Source organism: Staurois parvus, unplaced genomic scaffold (assembly GCF_062004578.1).
Source record: "Staurois parvus isolate SC_StPar_1 unplaced genomic scaffold, SC_StPar_1.0 ptg000082l, whole genome shotgun sequence".
Lineage (NCBI taxonomy): Eukaryota > Metazoa > Chordata > Amphibia > Anura > Ranidae > Staurois > Staurois parvus.
In genome coordinates this window covers 5,042,949-5,063,445 of record NW_028317878.1, presented here as the reverse complement: position 1 = coordinate 5,063,445, position 20,497 = coordinate 5,042,949, and positions in this window count along the sequence as shown.

The following is a 20,497-nucleotide window of genomic DNA, read 5'->3' as shown; positions in this document are numbered from 1 at the left end:
CCAAAAACATGACTTTTCAGTCCTGCATCCCAATTCAGACCCAGGCGAACCCGTACACACAACTGATAATATCTGAAATTGTAGTTTTAAGTTTTCTGAGCTGGAACACTATTCCTATCTCTATACAGAAGTAGGCAAATCCTGTTGATTACATTAACATGGCATTCCACAGATGAAGGGAAAAGTCAACTAAAGGAAGTGAGAGCTGCCAGAATAGAAAGTTCAGGTCCCATTAGAAAAATAACTCCATGTGGTTTTATACGAATCGTTTGTAAACCAAGATGGACAGTGTTTGTGTGGATGCAATGAGTAATTGTTATTATATAGTTAGGAATAGTGTGTTATTATATGTTCAGTTCAATAATGCTTTATATAAGTTGAATTGTGAGCAAGTTGGAAACTATCCAATGATTCATGAGCTACCGGAACTATTAAATCTCTTAGGGACCAAGGGTGGATGACTTGTACAAGGAGTACTTTATGATGGAGGACCATCCATCAAAGGTGCAGTAACATCCAGTGATTTGGCAATGCTGCGGGAGATGCAGGTAATGGGGGGGAGAGGGTCATGTACAAAAGGAGGGGGTGGGCAAATAGTTTTAAAGTAGGTGCTCAGAATTCAGGGGGGTTGGTGTGAAGACGGTAAGATACAGAAATAGAGGTGAGAAAGCACAGTAACAATGTTGGGGAGGGGAGGTTGCTGTTGCAGTGGTGAATGGTGCCACCACGAGGACCTGTCAGCTGTAACTCCAGATGCAGTCCTCTCTGCCAGCAGCAGGAGGGGTTGGTGGTGTGAGCTGCTGGACCAAGGATTAAAATGCCTGTGTAAGCCACAGCCGAAGCCAAGGAGTTGGTAGTTGGTGTGGGCTGAGGGGGGCCAAAACGTAGAAGCCCATGTCCCATACTGACCATGTTCCATATCAGCAATCAGCTTCCAGCACAGGAAGTCTCACATCACTAATAACTTATTTGTGGCTTTTACATGTCATGTTATCTTCTGAAGAAAGCTACAAAGTTGTCAGTGATGAGATCCTACCTGTGCTGGGAGCTGATTGCCGGTATGTGCCTTCTCCCTATGTTTTGGGGGTGATGAGATGGGTTCTGTAGTTCAGCCCTAGGTTGACAATGCTGCAACTGTAGCTGCAATATAGTGGATGTACGTTATTGCTCTTGGACAAGAAGGGTGTTTCTGGAAGATCACCAGAGGAAAATATGAAAAAAGCATGAAAAAAGAAAATAAATGCAGCCATCTCATCTTAGGAAGAGTAAGCTGCAACATATTACACTTTTGTTCTTGGATTTAGATACACTTTATGGCAAAAGGACAAGCAAGAAGGGTTACGGGGATGGCAGGGGAGGGGAGGTTGCTGGCACTGTGGTGAGTGGTGCCCCCATGAGGACCTGTCAACTGTAACTCCAGATGCAGTCCTCTCTGCCAGCAGCAGGAGGGGTTGGTGGTGTGAGCTGCTGGGCCAAGGATTACAATGCCTGTGTAAGCCACAGCTGAAGCCAAGGAGTTGGTAGTTGGTGTGGGATGAGAGGGGCCAAAACGTAGAAGCCCATGTCCCATACTGACCACGTTCCATACCGGCAATCAGCTTCCAGCACAGGAAGTCTCACATCACTAATAACTTATTTGTGGCTTTTACATGTCATATTATCTAATGAAGAAAGCTGCAAAGTTGTCAGTGATGAGATCCTACCTGTGCTGGGAGCTGATTGCTGGTATGTGCAAAGATCACTGAAGGTTAGAAGAGACCAGCAGCACTGTCACTGAATGATGAATTCAGTTGCTGCCTGCATTCTAGCAACCAAATACAACAGGAGGCAGGAGATGCCTGTGTCCTAGCAACAAAGCACAATAAAGACACCTATCTCCTAGCAACCATGGATTGTGGGCAGCGGAAGCTGTGTCTTAGCAACCAAGGACACTAGGCAGCCGGATCCTACCAACAGTGTGTATTCAGCAATGCAGCCACCACCAACTATACATTATTCATACATTATTCATATCTATATGGCCTATAGGGCCCATGGACCACTGGATGAATGTTATAGTTGCATAAATTCCTTCTAGTCACTGGTTGTACTGGCATGCTGAGAAAATGACATAGCATAACAGATGTGCATTGCTGCAAACTGTTTGCACTCCTGTAGGCTATGTTTGTTTTAACGTGTCCTTTTTGTTGATGTTTCCATTCCCTACATTTCATACATACACAGATCAATATTTACATGTATGATCAATAGATGTCATATCTTTTGTAGGAACGTTGAACTAGGTAATCCTCAATGTGAATTTATTCTCATTTGTATTCAGTCACACACCTTCACATATGCTAGAGCTACTCAAATGCAATGCAAATAGTGTAAGAATGACTGTGATGTGTCATACAAATGTGTGATAGAAGTGAAAAGGAAAAATAAGAGGCCGAAGCCATTACATTTACATTATTTGACAGAATGACTAGATTAGAGATGAAAGAAGACCCCAGCACACTAACCTGATTACCCTGTTCCTTTAAAGGGGACCTGTGTTTTCCCATGAAGGTCAAGGCAACAGGTTCACTTCAACGTGGTTCTAAATGAATGCATTTCCTGCATTAACATCTTCACGCCGGCGCCTCCCAGCCCTTTAAGGAGCTTTAGGGTCATGTGACCATTGTGATTTGCTGTCATGGCGTTCACATAATCAAAGAAAGTCCCAATCACAAGAGGAGATCGGGACCTTTCCGTGAGACACCAACATGTGTGGTGGGAGCATGCAGGGTGTGCGTTTTTAGCACATATGTGTTTTCAAATGGTACGTAAATATATGGTCACTCGGCATCAAGGCCCAGCCGCCAAGAGGCCGCATATTTGCGTGCGGTCAGCGTCAAGGGGTTAAGGTATAAAATGTCTAGGTACCGATAATGACCCAACCACCACCACGGTCCAGCGCTGTGCCCATCTGCAGCTGCTCTGTCTTCTCTCCCTGCTCTCACAGGCTTTGCTGAGGCAGAACAAGCCATTGGCTCTCGCTGTTGTCAGTCAAATCCTGTGATGAGGGAGCAGGGGGCGGAGCTGAGCTGCACTGTCTGTGTCTATGGATGCAGACAGCACAGCTCAGGATTGAGCCCCCAGGTATGCCATGATAGCAAATGGCTTCCTATGATGGCACACCAAGAAAAAGAGGAGTCAGGAGCACAAGCTGGGGGCCCCAGAAGAGTAGAATTCCATTACACAGAGCAGATAAGTATAACATGTTTGCTATTTAAAAAAAAAATATTTACAATCACTTTAAGGCAGAACCACCCAGCAGCACACACTCACTTTCCTTTTGCTGCCACGCAGTGATGCAGTTCTGTTCAGTCACGGGGAATGAAAGTTAAATCCTGTGTAAGCTACAAGTTTCTGGATTCATAGGGCTATAGATTTGCTGTGATATGAGTCACATGTTCCTCAATACCTGGAAGTATCAGCTATTTTCAGTAGTGTGGGAAGTGTACGTATACAGTATGTTACTGAGCAGGAGAGCTTTGGGGGCCTTTAGTGAAGGGCTTTTGTATGCTTTAGAGTGAATTCACACAATGCACATTTCCATGCATTTTAGTCACGTTTTGACTTGAGGTTTATCTGCGTTTTGGTGCATTTGTAAAATGCACATTAAAGCATAGAGACATAAAAAATCATTGGAATGTGGCCATGCCTGCAGAAGAAGAGAAGCAGCTGAGCTTCTTATCAGAAACAATCACGTGACCACACACACCTAGGCATTGAGAAGCAGCTGCTGCAGTGAAAGTCAACCTAAATTTCCAATTTTGCTACATAGTTAGTCTGGCTGAAAAAAGACAAAAGTCCATCCAGTTCAACCATTAAAAAAAAGTTGTAATCCTACACACACAGTTGATCCAGAGGAAGGCAAAAAAAACCCCCAGCAAAACATGATCCAGTTTGCTCCTGCTGGGAAAAAAAAATTCCTTCCTGATCCCCCGAGAGGCAATCAGATATTCCCCGGATCAACTTTACCTAGAAATGTTAGTATCCAGTTATATTCTGTGTATCTAAGAAAGAATCCAGGCCTTTTTTAAAGCAATCCACTGAGCTGGCCAGAACCAACTCTTGAGGGAGTCTATTCCACATTTTCACAGCTCTCACTGTGAAGAAACCTTTCCGTGTTTGGAGATTACATTTCTTTTCCTAAAGAGTGCCCCCTTGTCATCTGTGATGACCTCAGGGTGAATAGCTCTACACCGAGTTCACTATATGAACCACTGATGTATTTATATATGTTGATCATATCCCCCCTTAATCGCCTCTTCTCAGGAGAGAATAAATTCAGTTCCTCTAATCTTTCCTCATAGCTGAGCTGGTTGCCCTTCTCTGCATTTTCTCCAGTTCCCCAATGTTCTTTTTGTGAATTGGTGCCCTACACTGAACTGCATATGCCAGATGAGGTGTTACTAATGATTTGTACAGGGGTAAAATTATATCTCTCTCTCTGGAGTCTATACCTCTTTTAATACAAGAGAGGATTTTGCTCATGCCATCTGTTTCTTTTTATCACATTAGGAGCAATATGATGACTAACCAAAGGTGTTCCTTGGTTTTAGGTCTAAACTTAAAAAATATTTAATCCCAAAATTTCATATGTGCCTGTTATACCATGTACTTGTATTGCTTCCTGTGTGTGAAACCCTTGATGTTCCTGCCAGTCCCTCTGCGTCCCAATTAAAAACTGACCGCACTAGTCATCAGATCACAGCATGGTCAGTTCTATAGTTTTCCTAAGAACTCACCCTGCTCTCTTCCAATGATCAGACTTGTTTTGACATGCCCCCACTGCATAGCCATTCGCTGGAAAGGCCTATGTGCTTTTCTCCTCTCCCCCAGCTCTCTAAGCTCTTTATACAACTGAGAACAGAGGATATGTGATCACTTCTAAAAAGGGGAAGCAATGAGTTTATAATGTTATTTATATCTATACACAAATATTTTTCCTTTCATTTCTATTTTAAACTGAATGGATTGTTTTACAAGGCGAGGGTTTACATATACTTTAATCACCTCCCATCCGGCCGTTGTATATAAACGGCCAGACGGTGGCAAAGCAGGGTCGGGTGGCCGTTTATAAATGGCCTCCCCGCCCTCTGCTTTTGCACTCTCTCTGGGAGCACCCAGCACCGTGATCCGGTGCCCGCTATGTCCTCCGGACACAGTGGAACACCGATCGTCGTACAGGACCTCTGTGCGAGGTCCCGATCATGTGATCACTGATTGGCCAATTAGTGATCACATGCAGAGTAGTAAGCAAGATGTCACTTCTGACATCATTGCTTACTACATGTGAAATCTGTGAATGATCACAGAGGTCACATGGTACAAGGCTATTCACAACAGCTTTGTACCATGAGACAAGCTGTGACCAATCACAGCTCACACAGTAGTTCTCAATGGCTGCAAGAATGCAGCCAGAGAGAAGGAGAAATTATTGCTTTTACAGCCTTTATGGGTGTAAAAGCAATCAGTGTAAAAAAAAAAAAGAAATCTTCATCACCCCCCACAAGTAGTACAGTGTCACCATGGTGACACTGTACTGCTAGGGTGACAGTATGTAACAAAAAAACCCATAAATAATAATATTAAAAAAAATAAAAATGTAAAAAAAATTTTTACAAAATTATAATTTTTTGTTATAAACTTATTTGGGTTATTTTTTTTTTCTACTAAAAAGATAACGGAATAAATTTTTTTCTAAATTTTTGGACTTTTTCATTTACATAGCAAAAAAAATAAAAATCCCAGTGGTGAATAAATACTAACAAAATAAAGCTTTATCTGTCTCAAAAAATGCTAAAAAATTAATATGGGTACAGCGTTGCATGACCGCACAGTTGTCATTCAAAGTGTGATAGCACTGAAAGCTGAAAATTGACCTGGACAGGAAGGGGGTAAAAGTGTCCGGACTTGAAGTGGTTAAAGGATATGCCATATGCCCCCAAAACCTCTCCAAGCCCTTAGGCTTCTTTCATATGGGTGGCAGGCTCTGAAAAGTAATCTGCGATGGATCACTTTTCAGAGTACATTATAAAGCCAGTTTACAGGTAAACAGGTGGCAATACTGCTGCCTTCTGAATGCCTGTTTTTCAATCTTAATGGAGATTTTACATTATAATACTGCGCTACAACTGCTATAACTGTCTTTGGCACACAGTTGTGATGTGGTCCAATTGACTTTACCTGGTATTTTTGGCAGGTGTAATGACTGCCGAACGTGAAATGCAAAGTTAAAACTAACACACTCGAATCTGAACTGCCCCATTTGGAAGTAGGGTTAACAAAATATATGGAAGCCTCTACCTGTTTTTTTTACTGAGGCCCTCTGCCAGTGTGAATGAGGACTAAAGCTAGGTTCACATCTGAACAGGGGATTGCTGCTACAGGACTGCAGGAGATGTATGCAGGTGCCAATAATCCAAAATGCTGCCCACACTGGGAACTGCACTGGGAACCGCACTTCACTTGTAGGTCCCGTGTGGGTTGCGATTTCTAAACGCTGCAGGGACCTTTTCCCTGTGTTTCAGGAGGCACGGCAGCCCATTTAAATGAGAGCTACATTTAGTTTGAACACTATACTGAAAGGTGCCATGGTCCCATGTATTCCCATGGTCAACAGCTTTAAAATTGCCATACTCCTTATCAGCATTGTGTTTGTTTAAAGGAAGCGAACATGGTTCAGCCAGAACCTAATTTAATGACGACTAATGTAGCACAGTATTTTAAATAATAAAGTATATACTGAACTTGTGATAGGGCTTTGCCTTGTTAGCAGGACACAGTGAACAGTGGAGCTTAATGGGTTTTAAAAGCAGGGTGTTTCCTCTGCTTTCCTGTGATAGGTATTTAGCTGTGCCCTTTGGATAAACACTATGAGCATACAAAGTGTAAGTAACTAAAGCTTACTGGAACTCAATGCCAAGTTTAGTCAAGACAGTAAACCTATCTGTTTCTTTATTCTTTTGAGCAGGATTCTACATTTTATTTACAGCCCATGTGATCTGTTTAACCCATAGATGCACACTAAAAAAAAGGACACTCCTGTACTGATAGTTTCTCTTTGAAGAAATTCCTAAATCTTCTCATTAGCACTTCACATTTTTTTCAGTAAGTGCAAATGATTTCCTGACTGGAGGAGGTGGAGAATGTGATGTCACTGCCTGATCTCTACAATTTCTCTAGAAAACTGCTTTATACAAATGGTACCAAAAATAATCGCTAAAAATGATGTTATAATTATATATAAATAAATAAATAAATATACATACATACTTGTACTATGATTATAGATCTAATTGGTTAGGATGATAGAAAGGTTGGTCCTTTATAACAATGTCCTGAACTGCTAGCAATTAAAAAAAAGAAAAAGAAACAATAAAAAGTAATAATAAATTCTATAAATTGCATTGTAAATTAAAAAATATGAATTTATAATAATGTGAGTACAGTAAAAAAAGAATTAAAAGAATGATATAATTCGGAACACTTAAATGTAAAGCTGTGATAAAAATGATGGTGGTAAGGAAACAATCATGCTAAAATTTCCAAATGCTATCAAAACTTTTGTCAGAATGAAATCAAAGGGTGTAACAAATTGAATAGGATAGTAATCTTCATATTAAAAATATTTATCGTGGATAATAATCATGCTGATACAGATCATATTGGTAAAAATTATTTGTAGCACTGAATTGAAATTAAAAACTGACTAATTCATTGAAAATAGAAACAATGTTGGAAATTGTAATATAGATACAATGTATGAGGCTGTACTGAGATATCTGGAAAAGAGGAGCAAAGGAGTTTCTCAATAAGCCTTGGTTCACACTGAATGCGACGTTGAAATTGCGGTACTTCACTTGAAGTAGCGCAATTTCAAAGCTGCAGATCAGTGTGATGAATGAAACCGGAAAAATGTAGTGCATGAACTACTTTTGAAATCACGCTGATTAAGACAGTGCCATAGAAATACATTAGATGCGACTTCAGGTGCGATTTTTAAATTGCATATTGCACCAGAAGTTGCGCCAGTGTGAACCAGGGCTAAATGTAGCACTGCTCAAAAAATAAAGCAAAGCTGGTTAAACGCACCCTCTAAAAATATCATCTACACTACTTCATCAACTGCTTCCCTTCTGCCCTATTGCAGAAGTTTTGCTACAGGGCAGCAGGGCTGTGAAAAATCACGTGGATATGCGTGATTTGCATTTCCGGCTAGGGAGCGTGTGTACTTGTTGCCCTACCCATGCTGCCATTAGCCGCTATGGATGTAAACCACACAGGTCTCTCTCCTGCCAGCAATTACATGCTGCTGTGTATTGCGTTGCACAGCAGAGAAATACACGACAGCATGTTTCCCAAGTAAAACACACACAGCACATTATGTAAAACAGCACATAGTTAACCCTTTGATCACCCCAGATGTTAACCCCTTCCTGCCCAGTGTAATTAGTACAGTGTCAGTTCTTTTTATTAGCACTGATCACTGTATTAGTGTCATTGGGATGTCAGTGGCAGTTAGTTCCCACCCATTGTGAGAATGCCCGCCGCAGTCCTGCTATAAGTTGCTGGTCGCCACCATTACTATTATGAAAAAAAAAATTCCTGTATATATAATGCCATTCGTAGACGCTATAACTTTCACTTAAACCAATTAATTTACACGTATTTTTTTTTAATTTTCTGTCTTTTTTTGTTTATAGCACAAAAAATAAAAAAAACGCACAGGTGATCAAATATCACTGAAAGAAAGCTCTATTTGTGGGAAAAAAGGACATAAATTTTATTTATGTACAGCATTGCATGACCGTGCAATTGTCAAAGTAGCGTAACGCCATATCGCAAAAAATGGCCTGGTCAGGAAGGGGGGTAAATCCTCTAGAGGGCAAGTGGGTCAGTAGGATTTTACTCAAAACACACAAGCTCTTATGATAGAATTACTTTGCTTAAAATATATTTTACATCTAAGAACCGTTCACATTGCACTGTGTTAAAAACACATGCACCAAAATACACCAAAAGAGGAGCAAGTACTATTTTCTGCAAAGCAGCACACTGTAACACATGTTCAAACTAGCAAGAGAAAAGTTGAAACCTAGTCTTAGAAAATATTATTTCACAGAAAGAGTAGATAATGTTTGGAATAGATTTCCAGCAGAGGTAATGAGCCAGTTAACAGTAAGTGGATTCAGATATGCTTGGGACATAGATCTATACTCAGAATTAAAAAATATATATATATATATCTTGGAGAACGTATTAAATTCATAAACTGAGCTACCACTGTATAAATATATATATATATACTGTATATAAATTTAAATTCTTTTAAATCATTAGACTTAATTCACAAAGCTGACACACCAGGATAAGTATAATATGTCTCTGAGTTACATTTTGCTGTACAATTTGCTGTATTTTGTAAAGATTTCATTTGAAGAATGTGCATTTTTTGTGAATTCTCGTGAAGCCTGATCAAAGTAATAGAAGCCACCCGGTGAGTGTCATACTGATATGCATGCTATGTCAGTAACATGAGAAATGGGAACCAGTCTGACTTCTTTATAACTGCTTTTTGGTAACTCTATCATCCATAAGCTATCATGAAGGAGTAATGGTTATACCCATGGTTATTCCCATTATGTCACACATGACTCCTATAATTTAAGATCAGTGACCGTATAACAGCCTAGATTAGAATACATATTTTACATCACCAGTACTACTGAAGCTGGTAGTTGATTCTCACACTCGTGAATTCAATTTAACACTGAGATCTCAGGACTGTAAGAAGTTAGGGCTACTGCACAGGGACTGCAAAGCTGGCAATATACTAACACATATTTTTCATTTACTCTGCAGACTGAATGAAAGAAAGCTAACTTATTCCTCCATTTACACAAACAGCATTGTTGGACCAATCCCATTCTCGGGCCATGGAATGCTTACAGCCATGAATCCCAGCTAACAGAATATCCAAACTCCACTACCATGCGATTTGGTGGCTGTAAATGCACGGCATTTGCGATTTGCCATGCCATTAACAATGTATTGGCACCCAAAGCAGGTTGCAAAGGCAGTGTGTTTTGAACATGGTGCAGAAACCACGCATGAAATGCACCATTCCCACACTGCGTTCAGGTGCGAACCGGCTCTTGGGGGTAAGAGCTGAAACCTTGGCTAAATGAAAAATGCCTGAATATAAGAGGCATGTGTATTCTTACTTAAATTAAACCCTACCTAATCTCAAAAATACTCCATCCCCCTCCTAACACCTATGCAGACTAGCCTGTATATACTTACCAAATTTCAAGCCGCGCCGGTCCAGCCATGGGATCTTCCCGGTGGCAGCCAGCAATGGAGAGAGTGCTGACAATGGATGAGCCATAGGAAGCCTGTGGGTGATGTCACTGCTCCAGGCTTTACCAGTCGTTGTCAAGCGCTCTCTCATCTTCCCTGCAGCATCCGATGTCTGACACGGGCAGGGGGCGGACTGACAACTCATGGGGCCCCCGGGCACACTCAAAGCACACCCAAAAAGCCTATAAAAAAGGTGCCAGGGGCATTTCATGGGGCCCCCTACTGACCCCGGGCCCTCGGGCAGTGCTCAGTCCGCCCCTGGACACGGGATCACATGACCAGACTGGAGCTGCCTGAAATATATACAGTTTTCTTACAGTCTACTCAGCCTAAATGTTGGGGGGGGAGCATTTTTAAAATTAGTTCGGTTTATTCTGGAATTCTACCTTTAGGCTTGGTTCACATATGTGCGTGTGATGCGGCTGTGGATCCGCACGAAAATCCATGCAGCCGCACCACCCGCGCAGAGGAATGTGGACCCACGGGCAGGTGCCATTAGTTCTAATGGCACACCGCCTGCACTGGAAAACGAAACCGTACTGGGAACAGAGGTTCCCGTGTGGGCTGCATTTTCAAAAGAAGTGCAGGGACTTCTTCCCTGCATGTCACGGGGCACGGGAGTCCATTCACGGCCGCATATATGTGAACCAGGGGTAAAGCCCAACTCTAGGCAATTCAAAAATGATCCCCTGCAGTGGAGCTTTGACTGCACTGCAAGGGTTAATGGCTTATTTAGGTCTAAGGAACAATAAAATAAGATTTACTTACCTGCTTCTAATTTGGGGTAGATGAAAAAAAAGTCTAACTACAGATAACATTTTTTAGGGCTCATTCATACGGGCAGAAAAACACTGCATTTAGACTTGTTATTTCTGCATATAAGAAAGGTCCTGTGCATAATGCACACTAAAGTATTCTCATTTATGCATGTTTATATGCATTTATGTGTGTTTATGTGCATTTATGTGTGTACATGAGTAACATTTGTAGATCTACTCTACTTTTTTTGTGCATGACTAAACACAATGCACATATTCATATATAGATGCAGCTGCGTATATGGGCTCATTGATTGCTGTGTTTAGATGCATACAAACTAACTCTTAGATTGTAAGCTCCCAGGATCAGGCCCTCCTAACCCTCTTGTATTGAACTGTATTGTTGCTGTATTGTCTCGTGTTATATTGTAAAGCGCTAAACAAACTAGAAAAGCTTAAATTTCTGGGGAAATTGTGTGAAGTGTTCTTGCCTCCACCAGTAGTCTACAATTGGAGTGGGCGGAGTAACTGGGTGGAGTTTCTTGAGTAACTGTTGTGTGGTTGGCGTGGCTGGAGTAACTGTGAAAAGGCCAATGGGCGGGGTGAGTTGCAAACAAATGGTCATATTGTGAAAACTATCCGGACTATGGCTGAGCCGTGGACATTTTTAGTGGCAGCAGGGATAGCTGAACGTTTTGATATAAGATTTGTGTAGGTGGGCTGGAAAATGAGGGAGTGATGGCAGTTTAGAAATCATGTCCTGATTTTTCAGCTCCCACTCTAGTTTTGAACATTCCGCCATTCATTCCTATGGGACCAATTTCACCACAAAAACGCTGATATTTTGTGAACCATTCAGCGAAACGTTCCACAAAGTAATAGCGCACCAATCGGGAACAATCCGCACGTTTCGGTATATTACTATCTATGTAGTGTAAAAACTGGGAGGAGTTAGGGTGGTAAATTTGTCTATAAAAATAAGAATATATATGTGAGATAACAGTAAGTGGTCTTGCCATGCAAGAACACTTAATAACTAGAAAACCTACAATTTCTGGGGAAATTGTGTGAAGTGTTCTTGCCCCCACCAGTAGTCTACAACTGGAGTGGGCGGAGTAGCTTTTGTCACTCAGCTGCCTGCTCACACACCTGGGTTCCTATGGCAACTCACTCTACAGCAAGAGCAGAGGAGCGGTTATAAACAAACTGCTCCAACTTGCTCACTTCACTGGCGGTTGCCATCTTCAAACGGTTGTAGTTTTAAAAGTATAAATGCTACAGCAAAGAGCTTTATATTGTGAGACTCACAAGACCCAGATCTACATGTTGATGCATAGTATGTCTCTGAAATATTAAAAATGAAGGCACAGTCGCAGTTTAGAAATGACCCTTCAAATTTCAGGTGGCTGTGAGTTAAGTTTCAATGAATGTCAAAGGGTGGCGTGAGTTGCAAGCAAATGGTCATATTGTGAAACCTATCAGGACTATGTCTTAGCCGTGGAAATTTTTAGTGGCAGCAGGGATAGCTGAACGTTTTGATATAAGATTTGTGTAGGTGGGCTTGAAAATGAGGGAGTGGTGGCAGTTTAGAAATCATGTCCTGATTTTTCAGCTCACACTCTAGCTTTTGTCAGCTCCCACTCTAGTTTTGAACATTCCGCCATTCATTCCTATGGGACCAATTTCACCACAAAAACGCGATATTTCGTGAACCATTCGGCGAAACGTTCCACAAAGTAATAGCACACCAATTGGGAACAATCCGCACGTTTCGGTATATTACTGTCTATGTAGTGTAAAAACTGTGGGAGGAGTTAGGGTGGTAAATTTGTCTATAATAATAAGAATATATATGTGAGATAACAGTAAGGGGTTTTGAAAAAACACTTAAAAAGGAGAGGTACAGGGAACAATCCTCATGCTCAACTTCCAAGTGTTCTGGAATGGGGTCTAGGCTCAGAGAAGTTTCTATTGCCTCAGTGTCACTGAACTTCTCCAGTGAGATCCTCATGTCAGTATCATTGAACTTCATTAGAAGAGATCCTCATTGTCAGTGTCGCTGAACTCCCCAGAGAGATCCTCATGTTGGTATCACTCCTGTCAGTGATCACTGAACTTCCCTCAGAGAGATCCTCACATCAGTATCAATGAACTTATCTCAGAGAAATCCTCACCTCAGTGTCACTGAGTTGGCCCCAGAGAGATCCTTCACCTGGTGCCATTGAGCTTTCCCAACCTCTCCAACTGCTAAGTAAAACCTCGACTCTTATCAAACCTATGGAGAGTCAAATTTGAATTTAACATTAAAATCTTTCTTTTGACTTGTATGTTCACATCCAAATCTTTCTGGCTCTATAAACCATCTAGAAACACAAATCATTCAGATTTGATCAACCCTGAGGTGGCAAAACCCATTTCCCAGAATCCTTTCAAAAGATATGCAAATGAGCAGGTTCAGCCAGTAACATTCAAATCATACCTCTGCTGATAACTGTCACCAGTGTGCTTATGAGAGCTCTCAACTGATTTTTCATGCCATAGCTGGACACAGGAGCAGGACCACGGCAACGGCCTGTAAATGACAGCTTTCTTAACTACAAAGGTTGGGGGGGGGGGGTATTCTGCTTTAACAAAGCCTTCATTTTTCCTTCATGTACTCCTCCCAGCACTTTGTTATGTGGCAATTTAAGTGTCTGCTGTCATCTCAGGAAGTAGCTGGTGCAGCCTCTCCATATATACAAGCATATAATCGAAATTCAAGAAACCTCAAGGTGGTAATGTTGTGTTATTAATCCCTACCCTACAGGGCACTTCTACTCCCTTCCTGCCCAGGCCAATTTCCAGCTTTCAGCACTGTTGCACTTTGAATGACAATTGCGCAGTCATGCAACACTGTACCCATATGAACTTTTTATCATTTTGTTTGTGACAAATAGAGCTTTATTTTGGTGGTATTTAATCACCTCTGGGTTTTTTATTTTTTCTTAAACAAACCAAAAACCACTGAAAATTTTGAAAAAAAAATGTTTTTTCTTAGTTTTTGTTATAAAATTTTGTAAATAAGTGATTTTTCTCCTTCACTGATGTGCACTAATGAGGCTGCACTGATGGGCACTGATAGGCTGCACTGATGGACACTGATAGGTGGCACTGATGGGCACTGATGAGGAGGCATTGGTAGGTGGCACTGATGGGCATTGACAGGCATCACTGATGGGCGCTGAAAGGCAGCACTGATACATGGTACTGATAGGCATTACTGATAGGCAGCACTGACTGGCGCTGTTAGGCGGCACTGACAGGCACTGACAGGTGGCACTGATGCACACTGATAGGCAGCACTGACTGGCACTGATAGGTGGCACTGATTGGCATTGATAGGTGGCACTGACTGGCACTGATGGGTGACACTGAAAGGCAGCTCAGATGGGCACTGATATGTGGAATTGATGTGCACTGGTAGGCACTGATATGTGGCACTGATGTGGCACTGATGGGCACTGGCGGACACTGACAGGTGGCACTGCTGGGGCTACATTGATCATCAGGGCACACTTCCCCTCCGCGGAAAGCCGATTTCTGGCTCTCCTCTCAAGCTGTCAGCGTGACAGCTCGAGAGGAGAGAAATGCCGATAACTGGCATTTCCCTGTTTACGTGTGATCAGCTGTGATTGGACACAGCTGATCACATGACCGAGCCGACATCTTCGGCTCTTTCCGTGCTCGGTGATCTGCTGTGTCCGAAGGACACAGCGCACCGCCGATCGCCACGCTGCGCGCTCCCTGAGCCGAGCATGCACAATGAGAATGGGAGGACGTCATCCCAGAACGAGAGAACCACCTTGCGTCCATTATATTACTATATAGCGGGCGGGAGGTGGTTAATATGGGTTTGGATTTTTCCAAATTATAACCGTTATGCTGGTCATTCACAGTTTGAATTTTGGGAAATTCCTGCTTAATGGGTTGAACTTTGGGATAAGCAGACATTTAGATTTACTGAAACTGGAGCACTTACAATCTGGTGCAGCTGTGCATGGGAGCCAATCAGCTTCTAACTTCAGCTTGTTCAGTTAAGCTTTGACAATAAGGCTCCATGTACACGGGGAATTTGGAAAACACTTCTGAACGATGGAAACTGACTGCTAGAAAACGTAGGTTAAAAAACGTCTGTTAGCTGCGTTTGCATACCGCGTTTATGTGCGTTTGCATTTAGAAGCGTTTTTTTAAGATAACTTCAGGAGACCTTCCAAAATGCCCAGAATGCACTGAAAAATAGTAAAAAATTAACTATTTCAGACATTTTAGGAGAAATAGAGAGAGCAGAAGCAAAGAGTGTAGTATGTGTTGAGATGACCTGTCTTTTCTGGTTGTCTTCACTATGGATCCCATCATGAGCATAATGCAGCACATTCTACCATTTTTTTCCTTCACGCAAAACCTGGAACTGACTGCGCTGGTGTACCGAGTCCATTTGAATACATGGAAAACACTTTGCATGCATTTCTGATGATGAAAAAAGGCTCTGGGCAGCATCTGGTCATGGAACAGTTAAAAAAACGCTTCTAAACGCAAACGCGGTTAAATGCGTTTACATATGTTTACAAGCATTTGGCATTTGAAATGCTGATAAAATCTACTTTTTTTTTTTTGATTGAAAAAATACTTTATTACATAAGTATAAAAAACACATGATACTTGTTGTCGGGGTACATCTCACCCTGTACTGCGACGCAGCGCACCACATTGCAATACAGTTCCAAGCATACAATAAATACATTCAAAAATAAATACATTCACTCAGCGGTATGATGCCTGACGTGATGTGCGTGGAGGATGAATCCCCAGACCAACACGTCATGCATAACGCCGCTTACCCCGGAACCATAGCATCCTAATACACAGTACATTTCCTAATATCACGAAGTCATGCAAGAACGAAAAACCGAATGTTGCATTTTACAATAAGCATAGGGTGTGTGGGGGGGAGGGGAAAAAAGGGGGAAACACAGGCCCGAAGCTTTATTGAAGGGACAAAGACACGCAAGGGGGAGTAGGGGGGAAGGGGAGATCTTCAGACGTCCTCTTCCTCCTTAAAGTCCATCAAGGTATAGTCTCTGAGCAGACTGAGGATCAGTCTGCGGCAGTCCTCAATGGACATCCTCTCCCGCTGGTGGATGAGGCGCTTCCTGGCGCACCATAAAGCGTCCTTAAAACAACACAGCACCCGCCAGGCGCTGTCAATGTCCTTCAGAGAAAACGTTCCACAGAATAGTCCATTCAGCACCCCAAAGTGTGTGATGGCTGACTGTGGTACAAAGTCCTTGAGTTCAGGTTCCAGGGCCCCCAACAGGGCCTGAGCAAATGAGCACTCCCAGAAAACGTGGTGAGACGTTTCCTCATGGATGATACAGAAGGGGCAGTGTCTGTATCTGCTCAGGTTCCTGGCATGCATAAATGTCCTGAGAGGCAACCCCCCTTGGATTGCCATCCATGCCAGGTCTTTGTGCCTGTTGGTGAGAATGTTTGAAGAAACATTCCTCCAGACCACCTTGCAGGTGTCTGAAGGCAGGCCTGGAACCGACTCCAAAATGTCGCTTGCTCTGATGAGCTTGTAGATGGTCTTTGGTTTCCACAAGTCAGGCTTGACTCCCTGCAGCCCCTGCTCCTTGATGAACTTGAAGGTATCCAAGTAGTACCAAGGGGTGTCCCAGTTGTAGGGGATGGAACTGTCCCAATTGTCCCATCCGAGGGACCTCCAAAGAGGCAACAGGAAGAAGCGTGACATTGCGTTCCCGCCAGAGTCCATAATCCTTTTGGGCAAAGTTCTGCGGATGCAGTTGCAAGCAAAGAACACCCTCAGTTGGGTGGCGATGTCGGGCACGCCCTTACCGCCCTTGAGGGGTTCCTTGAACATGACTGCCTGCTTCACTCTGTCCATCTTGGAGCCCCAGATGAAGTGAAACACCGCCCTGGTGATGGCCTTACAGGTGTTGACCCGTGGGGGCCAGGCCTGGGCGAGGTACTGCAACACAGGGAGAATCTCGCTGCGGAGTACCAGTGTCTTCCCTTCGATGGTGAGGTCTCTGAGGCTCCAAAGTCCAAATTTCTGTCGCATCTTAGCCAGTCTCTCCTCCCAAGACTTCAGGGCTGCGCCCTCGGCACCAAACCAAACTCCCAGAATTTTCATGAAGTCTGTCTTGATGCCAAAGGGCATGGATGCAGAAGAAGGCAGGAACCACTTTCCGAAGAGCATGACTTCCAACTTCCCGCAGTTGACTTTTGCCCCCGAAGCTTGGCCGAAGTCCTCGCAGGTCTGGACGAGCAGGTCGATGGAGCGCTGGTTGGCACAGAACACCGTCACGTCGTCCATGTAGAGCGAGCACTTCACTTCCCTTCTGGCTGGTCCCGATGCGGTGATTCCCCCGATCTCTGGATTCCGTCTGATGCATTCGGCGAAGAGCTCTATACAGCAAACAAAAAGCAGAGGTGAAAGAGGGCAGCCTTGTCTGACCCCGGAGAGGACCGGGAAGGGGTCAGTTTTCCAGCCGTTCACCTGCACGGAACTACAAATGTCATTATACATGATTTCCACATAAGAACAGAACATTTCCCCAAGACCAAACCTGCGCAGGGCTCTGCACATAAACCCATGGGAGACACGGTCAAAGGCCTTTTCCTGGTCAAGACTGACCAGGGCCGCGTGCACACGGTGGTCCTTGATGTATTGGACCGTGTCCCGGACGAACGCTAGGCTGTCCGCAATCCTGCGGCCAGGAATGCCGCAAGTCTGATCCGGGTGGATGATTTGTCCGATGACAGCCTTCAGCCTGTTCGCCAGAACTTTGGCGAGGATCTTGTAGTCCACGTTCAGGAGAGAGATGGGACGCCAATTTTTCAAGTCACATCTCTCCCCCTTACGCTTTTACAGGATCGTGATCATCCCCTCCCTCAACGAAAGAGGCATCCTGCCCTCCACCACCATCTCCTCATACAGCTCGAGCAGGTCCGGGCCCACGAGGTTCCACAGCGCTACATAGAGCTCTGCTGGGAGACCGTCGCAGCCCGGGGTCCTGCCCCGCCTAAAGGATTTAGCGGCAGAGTGCAGCTCCTCCAACGTCAAGGGGGCGTTGGTGGCCGACAAACCTGCAGGATCAATAGTGTTAGAGATACCTGACAAGAATCTGTCGGCTGCTGACGTGTTGTTTCTTTGGGGGAGTAGAGGTCTGTGTAGTAGTCGCTGACCACTTTCATCACGGCCTCCTTCCCCTTCTGGAGTGTTCCGGTCTTGTCGCGCAGCTCCGACAGGAGTGTGTGTCCTGAGTGGAGTTTCCTGAAAAAGAAAGAGTTACACTTCTCACCTTTCTCTAGATGCTCCACCTTGGCACGGAAGACAATGTGCCTGGATTCTTCCTCAAAGTGCTTTTTCAAGCTCTTCTTGGTGTCCTCCAGGTCTTGCCTCACGTCCCAGCCACAGTGATGAAGGTCCTGCAGGGACTGCAGCTGACGCTGCAGTCTCCTGAGTTCCCTCCTTCTGGCACACACTTGCTGGCGTCCCCTGGCCTGAAAGAAGCTGCGCAGCTTGACTATCACAAACTCCCACCAGTCGCTTACCTTGGGAAAGAAAGACTTCTCCTCCTGCCAGGCACCGTAGGTTTCCCTGAGCTCCTCTAGCAGTTCCTCATCGTCCAGCAGGGTGCAATTCAGCTTCCAGGAGCACGGGCCCGGGGCAAAGCCCTCTCCCAGGTCACCTTGAAAGTGAATGGCCCTGTGGTCAGAGAAAAAGCAGGGAACCATGGAGAACCCGCGGTGCCTGACTGCCCTAGAGGTGAGCACAAAGTCAATCCTGGAACGCACCGATCCATCGGGACGGCTCCATGAGTAGTTCACGGAGCCGCGCCCCACGGATCCCACGGCGTCCTGCAGGGAAGCCTCCGCAATCACCTCCCGGAGCAGCTTCGAGGTGGCATCGAGTTTAGCGTACATGCTGGAGCTGCGCCCGTCCTCCTCTATCGGACAGTTAAAATCACCGCCGATCACTACTGTTCTCGTTGTGACGAGTTGCGTCCGCAGGGTTTGGAAAAGCTCCAGCCGCGCGTTCTTCTCCGGGGAGGCGTACACGTTTATGAGCCTAACGGGCTCCCCCGCCCACGAGCCGTCTATGACCAAAAGGCGGCCACAGACGAGCTCATGGACGGAGTCAACAGTGAAACGACCTCCCCTGATAAGAACCGCTACCCCTGCGGACTTGCAATCGCCACCCCCAGACCAGTAGGAGGGACCGTGGGTCCACTGGGAGGACAAATGAGTGTACCTCCTCAGTGGGGGAAGGGCGCACTCCTGAAGCATGTAGACATCACTCTGCTGTGTGGAAAGAAAGGTCAGCACAGTCTGCCTCCTAGACGCATCCTTGATGCTCCTCACATTAATGGAAAAGATAGAGATCTCAGCCATCATGGGAAGGAGATGAAGGGGTTAGTCGGCAGGGGCTGTGCTTACCTCCCCTGGAGAGGGAGGGTGACCTCTGCAGCCTGACCAATGTCCTGGCTCAGTCCGATCTGGTTGAGGACCTCGTTGAGGACCTCATCGAAGTCGGTGGAGAGATCTGGCTCCGACCGGGTCAGAGCCATATCTTCTTCCACCTCTTCTTCCTCCAGCGTGTTGAGGTCCTCCCCCACGGGGTCGGGACCTGCGGCATTCTGGAGGACAGCAGGCCGTTTGGTGGAGGAGGAGGGGTCCTCCGCCGCCGGGCTGGCCTGCTCCTTCTTCCGCTTCCCGTTCCCTGCCGCAGAGCTGCTGGCAGGGGTGGCAGGAAATCCTCCTGTGAGGACAGGTCAGGGGGGGGCGGAACCGGGCCCGGGAGGGGTTGGGCAGGGTCAGGGGGGAGGGGGGGGCAGGAGGGCAAGGGGCAGTGGGGGCAGGAGGGCAAGGGGCAGGGGGGCCAGGGTCCGGGGGGGCGGACTCCGACACCGGAGGGGTAGGGGGGGCTGGGGTGGGGGGTTCCTCTTACCTGGGTCCTTCTGAGGCTTCTGTGGCGTTGGTTTAGCAGGGCCCTTGCTCAGGGCCCCAGCATACGTCCTGCTTCTCTCTGGGCAGTCCCTGTAGACGTGCTCTGACCGTCCACAGAGGTTGCAGGTTTTGGACCTCGGGCAATCCTTGGTCTCATGACCTGCAGACCGGCAGAACCTACAAGAGAGCACATGGCAATCCTTACCCTCGTGCCCCGGCTGTCCGCACCTGCGGCATGACTGGGGTTGATCCGGGTAGTGTAGGAGTCCTGCGGACGCTCCTAGGGAGAAGCACTGTTGCAGGTGTTTGAGGTCTCCAGCGGGACGATCTCTCAG